Source organism: Poecilia latipinna, unplaced genomic scaffold (genome assembly GCF_001443285.1).
Source record: "Poecilia latipinna isolate Pla-1442-1.1 unplaced genomic scaffold, P_latipinna-1.0 Scaffold296, whole genome shotgun sequence".
NCBI lineage: Eukaryota > Metazoa > Chordata > Actinopteri > Cyprinodontiformes > Poeciliidae > Poecilia > Poecilia latipinna.
Window position 1 is genome coordinate 264,625 of NW_015112912.1, and position 9,699 is coordinate 274,323.

Here is a 9,699-nt window from a genome sequence, read left to right on the forward strand (position 1 = left end):
AGCCTACTCACTGTAAAAATAATTAATAAGAAAAGTAGTAAAAAATATATAAAAAGAAAAGAGAAGAAAAAATAATTCTGCCATAAATTCAATTTAACTAGTTAGCTTAGCTAGCGTGCATACAGAGTGGAAACCGTGTTAACTTGACAACCAGCTCAATTCAAAGAGACAAAAATAATTAACGAGCGTCTATAAATTTACGAATATTGTCTTGCTTTAATTTGCAGAAAAGAACTGCATTTATTCTAAGTTTAAAAATGACACTTCAATGCTTTATGAGCGCTATGTGTTTCCCACTTAGCAGTTTCTTAGCAACAAACCCAGAGGAAACTTCTGGTCACTAGTGGATTGTTTCATTTTATGCCTCAGTGTCTGCAACAATTAAAAAATGTCAAATGTTAATTAGTGAGCTCTAAAGGTGCTGCTCAAGGGATTTTTCTTCATCTCTGGAGAGTACTTGGCCCTGTCTACTGCCTATGCTAGGCTAGGCTTAGCTAAACTAGGGATTTATGTTGCTGACTGCAGAAATCCCTTTAACGTTTTCGTTTGTATTTTGTTTTATTCATCTTTTAGAAGGATTTTAAAATGTTGGCTGTAAAACATTGCTCTACACGCACCTGTGATGTTTGGATTAAGAAAACATAGACAGAGCACATTACAGCATCCCAGCAGATTGCATGTCAATGTAATCCCAGACTTTCCTAAAACATCAAAATGTTTCTGCTGAAAAGCCCCAGCCGACACCAAGCAGCAGCAAAAGAGGATTTTAGTTTTATACATATATTAATACCCATTTTTCTGATAAAGCTGCGTTTCTGTCATTCCACTCCAGATGTTTTCCTTAGTAGTAAAATGCTCCTGAGACATGGAAGCTGGTCGCATAAATTATTTCCTAAAGAGCACCATAAGTGCTTTAACCGTGCATTAGTTAACCTGATGGAGCTACTGTTTTTCAGATAAGGGAAGCAGACAGTCTCCCAACAGAGAGCCGGGTAATGAGATGGGTCTGTCATCTAACAGAGTGACCGATAAAGCAAAGTCACAGCTCAGCCATTTAAAATGCCTCACTATTTAATTAAACACAGGCATTCAATTTAAGATTAATTACGCCCTGGGATGGGAAGAGGAGAGTTCGGGATGGGGGGTTTCCACTTTTTAATTGGCTACTATTCAGACTCAGATATATTGACCTTATCGTCAGAGCAGCAATTCTGGTGTCGGACGTAATGATTTAAGGAAGTTTCGACAAAATTAGGTCACTCAGACAGTTTATCTTTGATTCAGCTGAAGGTTTTCCCTGTTGGAAATCAGAAGTACTTTTTGAGAATCTTGAATCCTTTTTAAGAATTTGTAGCATTCCAAACACAACCTTATTTTATTATTTGAGATGATCAATAAACAGAAATTTTGAGAAAATTATAAATATTTATATATTCTTGATAGAACATCCTTTCACAAGTCTTTTGAAAAACTGTCCCACCAGGTTTGCAGATTTAAACACTTAAATATCTGGGAGTTTCGCTTGGGTTGCTAGGTAACGAGGGCTGGGCGTGGCAGGGGTTGCTAGGTAACGGGGGCTGGGCTTGGCAGGGGTTGTTGGGTAAGGTCGCAGTGCATGGAAATGTGACTTAACAATTGAAACGGCTCATTTTCCAGACACCAAAAAACATAAAATGAATTAAAATCGGGGTTTTAGTTTTTAACACTTGAGCTGTTTTTTAGAAGCAGCTGAGACCCAAATGAAGCATAAATGTAAAATGTGAATTTTGCATAAAAATTTCTCCATTAAAAATTTCCACAACTTTCAAATTCAAATTCAGGGACCCAAAGGGAAATTAAACATTGTTGTAACTCACTCATTTTTCAAAGAGTTATTGTAGATTGTTGCTGTTGGCATGAAAGATCTCTTGTGTATTACAGTAAATCTGAAGAACCTCTGACTGAAGACACTCTGCCTTCATGAGGACTTTCTCCTGATCTGCAAATATTCATGAAGACGATGAACTCATGAACTTGGCCCAATACAAACGCCTGCCACAGTTTTCACATTTTTATTCATAAGAAAATGTGAAATTGATATTTGTCTTTCCCTTCGACTTCACAACTTTGTGCATTACTATCATCAAAAATCATGTGATGTAAAAAAAACTAAAAAGTTTAATGGGTCTAAATACTTTTGCAAGATGCTACTGTTTTGACTTAAATATCACTATCTAGTATCACCATTCACATAATGTCTATAATCTTATTTAAGGAGATTTCTTTATGTTAAACTGCATTCCTAATGCAGTTTAACATTAGGAATGCAGTGTTAAGTGCAGTTTAACACGTATGTTATACTGCATGCCTAATGCAGTTTAACATAAAGTTATCGGGAGCCTTCCTTCCTGCATTTCTCTGGTTTGCTGTCTCACTTCTGTCTGCTTCTCTCTGGCCTTTAAATTGCTTTCTGGAGGCAGGGGATTTTGGCCAGAGAGATAAGGGGAAAGGGATGAAACACTCTCTCTGGCTGTCTATCTTTGTCTTTCTGGCTCTGTGGCAGTGTGTGTTAGTGTGTGTGTGTTTGTGGGGGTCTACACTGACACGGCCGAAGGAAAGGAAAGGGTAGGCGGTTCTAGCTTGTCCCTCGGGTCTGTGAGGCTGAGGAGACGGTGGAGGCGTCTTTCAGAGGCTTTTCAAACCGCCTGCTGTCTTATCAGCTGCAAAACAAGCGGCTTGTGAATGAATGGTGTCAGAGCGTACAGTGGATTCATGCTGAAAGTGAGCAGGACAGATGCAGTAGTTTCTGTCTCTTCTTGTCAATCAAGCCCTGAAGCATCTAAACAAAAGCAGGTTCCATGGATATTTATCCCAGCACAGAAGGCTGAGCATGGCAGGAACATGCAGTCCATGATCCGTCAGACAACATCCTGCTTAAAGCTCCAGTACGCAATTTCTGTTAAAAAAAAAAAAAATAATATATTACATATTTGTCTGCCAATAAGCTGTCACCATGTTGTGACAGTTTAATATGAGCCAGATAATCTGTGAAAAGATCTTCCACCTCCTCCATGAGCAACTGTCTGAAGAAGTGCACCGCTCCAGGTCAAAAACAACCAATCAGAGCCAGGAGGCGGGTCTTAGCGCTGTCAGTCATGACACGTATGTCGCATACGTGCTGCTAAATGCTAAATGGAGGAGAAACAGCTTATCGTTACAGAAAAAACGTCTATTCGCTCTCATTGGTGGCAATGCTAACTAGCTTTAGCATTAGCAAGAGTAGCTCTGATTGGTTGGTTCAGACCAAGCTGTGACCATGGAGCTCGATTTTTATCACAGCTTATCTGTCTCATTATACTGTCACGACATAGTGGTAGTTTTACCAAATATGTAAAAAACATTTGATTTTGATAAAAGTAACATTCATATATTTTTTATTTACCCTTTATTTAAGTTGATTGAGAAGAAATTTTCAATTTCAAGAATGACCTGTTCACAAAACATTAAAACATCATACAGCAGAAAGCAGAAGAATAACAAAAAACAGAGAAAAAAAATAAAATGCAACCCGATTCATACTGACTGAACATATTTTAATATGCAATAATTCCTCAGTTTTTAAAATCAGGAACATTGATCCTGTAGTTTTTACTGAGTTGATAAAGGTCAATATTGAAGACAGAAAGATGTTGACGCTTTGACAAACAGATGCAGCTTGTGATTTCTGTGATGCAGAGGGGATTCCCTCTGCAAAAGCCTTCCACTTTAGTTTTTATTCATGTCGTCTCGGCTCCCTTTTTCCACCGTTCACCTTCCTCCTCCTCCTCCTCTTTCTCCTCCTCCGTGAGCTTTGATTTTACACAGCTTGCTGCACAGATGACACACATGTATTCCTGACTCTGCTCCGTGTGTTGAAGTCATCCCCACACAGATTAGCATATTAATGGGATGTCCTCTTTGTCCCTGTTTGCTGTCAGTCAGATTTCACAGCAGCAGAGGAGAAGACGAGGAAACCAAATGTGAGGAATGTGAGGGGAGCGCGGTCGTCCATCGAGAGGCAGAACTGTCTCTCTCTCTCTCTCTCTGTTTGTGATTTCTCATAACGTACTGGTGTCACGTTTCTCCAACAGGCTGGGAACAGTTCAGCACACATGGACGCTGCTGCGACAATGTGCTTCTTCTATTTTCATGATCATCAACTTCTAGCTTTTTGTTGTGCCTGAGAGGAAAACCTGAAATTCAAAAAACAAAACAGAAACAAAAAAGGCCTCCAATCCCAACAGGTGAACTGTTTGATCAGCCCGATTTGAAATGTGGAATATAAAGTTCATCATATTTTCTAATTTTTTTTATGTTTTTGCCACCAAAACTCGTAATTTTTAAAGGGAGAAACACAGATTATGAATTATTTCCAAAAATATTTTATATGTGTGAGTCACAGTTTCGACTAGGTCAAAATTAATAACATTTATTTTGATGCTTAATTTTTGTCACATTAAAAAAACCCTGCACTTCTTCCCTTAATGTTTCAACATATAATGTGAGAAAAATCTCTGCCACTGGAACGAGTACTTTTTAATCAGTGTTGAGGAATTATTGATCTAAAACCAGTTCCTATATCTAACTGAAAAGTTAGTTTTCCGTTATTTCTAGTATATTAGTACCAAAAACTGAACCAAAAATATTTGCTAAGGTCTTATTCATAAAATTTTCTCTCTTAACAAAAGTACTTGGGTTCATTTTGATTTATAATTCTGTAAATTTTGCATCTTTCATCTCGTTTGTTGAGATTTAACATTCTTTTAACAAAAAAAGAAAATTATTAGAGAACCAAATTTTCCTTCTCAGTGATCTTCACTTCTCAGTGATCCACTGTTTGTCTGAACTTCTTCTAGAAGTTGGCATCTACCATACAATTCTGATTTATCATTCCCGTTATATCTTTCAATTATTGATGTTAACAAAGAAAACTAACATGATCACAAATTTTATTTTTGCTGTTTTCTCCACTTTTAATAGACGAGAGCCTCAAAAAAATCAGTGACTTAGAAAATTTTACTAAATGAAGTTACTGTGTGCAGCTTAGTGATATAAATCACACTATTTTTTAAGCAAATGAGAAAGTTTTTCAAGTGTTTGAGTCGCTATGAATGCTGTGCCATGCAGTCACCATCCTGCAAAACCACCTAAAAAAATTAATAATAGTATTTTTTATCACAAATACTGCGATAAAGTTCAAACTCTGTATCGCAACCCGCTACTTTCTTCCACTCCTCTGATTTCCAACACCTTGCTTTCCATCACAATCAGATCTTTGTCCCTGTTTGCCTCAGGTTACCTAGCAACGGTTTCCACAGCTACAAAGTTAGCCGCCTGCCCCTCAACTACTCAATAAACTGCTTGTGTCCCCGTGTTAGTTTGTTGATTAGTAGGTTTATTTTGTTTAATGAAGCAGTCATTTTAGGAGTTCTGGGTGGAGAAATGTTTTCCTCAGTGGGGTCTCAGATCACACAGCTCAGTTGTAATGTCTCTGAGACAAATTGCACTTTATTTTCCACTTTCTCAGTAAAGCGCTGGGCGTTCTTCCTGTCAATCACACGAGAGAGAGGGATCAAACTTTTGCTGTGCAGCTTTAAAATAGGGTCACAGAGAGAAAAAAAACAAATGGCATAGAATAATCGCTTCTGGGGACTGGATTTTGAGCATTGGAGCTACAGGAAGATCTATTTATATCGCTTCTAAAAATAGGCATACTTCTCCATAGAAACATGAAATCCTGAGGGGTGAGTTACTCCCGAGCTGCGGCGGCTTTTGTGTGTCTGTGTTATTCCTCAGCTTCTTCTCTGTCTGAAGGCACAGGAGTGACGGCATATTCCAGCCGTGAAGCTTTTCTTTGGGGAACCTCCGCCAGCGGCAGACGGGATTTACATTACTTTGATGATGAGTCCTCATCTGCCTTCATGGCGACGAGCTTCCACCCGATGTGAATGGACTCTCAAACATTCATCAAAAGGGAAACGTGTGAATCCCCGCTCTGAGGGAAGAATGTAGATGCACAATTAGGAGAGCGGTTGCACAGAAATACACACAATAAGCTTTTTTTTAACTTTGATTTAGCATTTTAAAGGTAAAGTTTCAATATATTTCATTATCCATCTGCATTGTGATGCAGCCTTGAGCTTGGAAAATAATACAGTATCCCCCAGCTGCAACTTCAGTGGTTCATTTGTCTCACGGATGCTCATTAAAAGCACATTTCTGACTTTAATCTCACTATCCAAACACAGAGTTGCTCTGGATTGCAGGAAGCAGAGATGTGTAAGCTAAAAAGAGAAAATCGGTGGAAAATAATTTGATTTCAGATGTTGGTCTCATATTGAAGGAGCGCAACTCTAGAAGGTGCAAGGTAATTTCTGGAATAATAAAAGTGCAAAACAACATTTCAACCCAATATATACCGTCAATGTATTTTCTTGGCATTTTATGTGACGGACCGGCACAAAGTGGTGCATGATTGTGAAGGAGAAGATAAATTATGCATTTCAAATGTTTCCACTGTCACAAATCTGAAAATGGACCATTTGTATGTGAATCAAGACTTTGAAGTGCCATCATTTGCAGTTGCAAATGAAAATCATTTATGTTTCTGCTTATTTTAAATACAAAGAGACAGAAATTCCCAAATCTTTTTTGCAAACTTGCTCACAATCAGACAGATTGGATGAAATATGTATTTCAAGTTCTGAATTAGATTTAGGCCTTCACTTTGAATGACATGTTTAGGGAGATGGGAAGTGTTACTTTTCATTTACACATAATGTTTTGGATTTAGGGCAAAAGGTTTTGGTTTAGTCTCTCTTCATTTAAATCTTAAATCACACTTAATTTAAATGACTGAATTATACTTTCACAAAGTGCTGCAGATGCCTGATCACACTTTTATTTAACGTTCACATATTATGCAAAATGTTTTATTCTTCCGTTTGGGTTTGAACTGCTTCTAAAAACAACCTTGGCGCTTGTTGGGAGTAAGTTAATATTTATTGGTGTCTGGAAAATGAACCGTTTACACAACCGCCTGATTTTTAAGTCACTGTCAACGGCTGTTCACGGTTACCTAGCAACCCCTGCGAGCCCTGCCCCGTCACCTAGCAACCCAAGTGGAGCTCCAACCGTTTGGTCATCTGGTTTAACCGCTGTATGCGCTGTTCAGTGGCTACTAGGTAAAAAAAAACAAGTGTTTTATTGTTTACTTACTATTCAGAAAATATGTTTATTTAATATTTAAAGACAGTTGTGTAATTGCGCATTTGTTTGCAGTCATTTTCATGTGCCAGTGTACATGTTGATTTAAGGGGCGTGGCCAGCAGCAGCTTATTTGGATTTAAAGTGACAGGACACCTTAAAATAGCTCCTCCTGGAAGAAACTCAAAATAGGCAAAACTGACCAGACTACTTAAAGGTATTTAAAATAATGTCAACTTTGTATTAAAAATGTCATAATTTACCGAATGACGCTTTATGACAGCAGTCATAAATATTCATGAAGGCTTATTCATGTTCATGACAGGTGTTATGTCATGTTTATGACAGTGTCATGTCAGTCTTATTCACCCCCCTTCAAATAAAGTGTTACCGTTGTTTGTGTATCATTGTGTTTAGGGGGCCAGGGAGGGGGGTGGGTGATGTAATATTTGAATATGTTGTTGGTTATATCATTAATGAAAAGCATTTATTGTGTATGGAGTTCCCAGAAATATTAAATATTTTTAAAAATAAATAGAACATTTCTTAACTCAGCTTTACAGAATGACAACTGAGCAACAAATATCTTTGAAAAAGCCGAGCTGACCTCCGCAGATCTCCTTTTTATATTCACACTAGAAACGGTAAAATATCAAGATGGCATTTAAGACCCACCAAAAGGCCATCCACAAAATGTGAGGAGACACAGACAGTGAAAACGGAGAGGGCAAGCAGTTTTACAGCTCTGATATAATTTAAATCTGTGAGAGGAAGAAAACCTACAGATAATGAATGGAGGCTCGATTTGGCCTCTTGGTCTTGGCATTCAAACTCTTACTTAAATCACTAAAGGATAGCATATGCAGCAAGTCCTAGTGTCTTTCAGCAGCATATAGCTCGAGCTGCACATAAATGGTTTGAAAACAACAACATTGATGTTCTGGCCTAGTCAAAGCCACAGCAGATCCCCTGCAAACTGACTGAGACTTATCCACAGAGACTCCGAGCTGTGATCACAACCAAAGGAGCATCTAAACACTGACTTGAAGGGGGCGAATATTTATGCAATCAATTATTTTATGCTTTATAGTTTTATGCAGAGTACCCACAAGTTGTACTCAAGTAGGAGTAGCACAACTTCATTGTATTTTTGTGCAAGTAAAAGTAAAATCTAACCATCCAAAAAATTATTCAAGTAAAAGTATCAAAACATTTAATATTTAAAAAATACATAATTAAACAGACCAAAACATAACGTTACGTGGAAATGTTGGTATTTTAAAGACCAAAATGAAAATAATTAATATAAATAACAAAAACAGGTAAAAATTAATATTTTTTTTAAAATTAGTTTCTTTCAATATTAAACTTATAAAACTGTAGATGTGTGTCTGTATCTGCACTATAAAAAAGGGGAAAAAAGTCTCTAATTTATGGTAAAATACTGGCAGCTGTGGTTGCCAGAATTTTATAGTATAAATTTGGTAAAATCCATATTAACATGGTAAAATTTGTATTTATACAGTAAACTACATATTTACCCGGTATAATTCATATTTATACGTTAAAACCACAGCTGCTGGTATTTTACCGTAAATTAGAGACGTTTTTACAGTCTGGTGAATTTTTGGTTAAGACATGTTTGTTCTTCATTCAGTGGGTGGAGAACTCAGAAATTTACTCAAGTAAGAGTAGCTGTTTCTGATCCTTCCTCACTGAGGAAGACATACTGATGTGTGTGAAGGGGTAAATAAAAGAAAATCAGGGAAACAACACATCCAGAATAACACAATGTTCTCCTTCACTGACCTCCAAACGATGTTTGTGATAACATACATTTACATTGATAAGACAGTAAAATGTGTGTGTGTGTGTGTGTGTGTGTGTGTGTGTGCGTGCGTGTGTGTGTGCGTGTGTGTGTAGGAGATAACATGGCAGAGAGGAGATAAAATTAAGATAATACGATTAGATCTGAGGTTCTGTCAAAAAATCCAGTTAGTTGAAAATCTCTTTAGAGATAAAATCTTCAGTTACGAGAATAATATGTCTCTCTCTGGACCTGTAACAGGGTTTTTATTGTGTAGGACTGGTTTTATTTTTATCAGACAGCAGCTAAATGTAATGATGATTCTGTCCTTAAAGAAATAATTGTGACATTATAAAATGTTTATAAGATATTCAGCAGAAACGATGAACAATACTGCCCTAAAAGATGCTTTATGAAATAAATTTGGAGGTGAAACATCGCTGTTTTTTAAGCCTCTTCAGTTCAATGCAGTTTATTATTATTGCACCAATTCACATTAAATATCTTTACAAAAACAAGTCATTCAATCCTCTTGAAGGCATTTATTTATGTGCAATGTGTCTCATGAGAGATACAGCTACACTAATATTAAATTTTCATAACCAGAGATTTTATTTAACTTTAACTTGTATTGGTTTGTGTTTTACAAGTAAATTTTGTGTTTCACT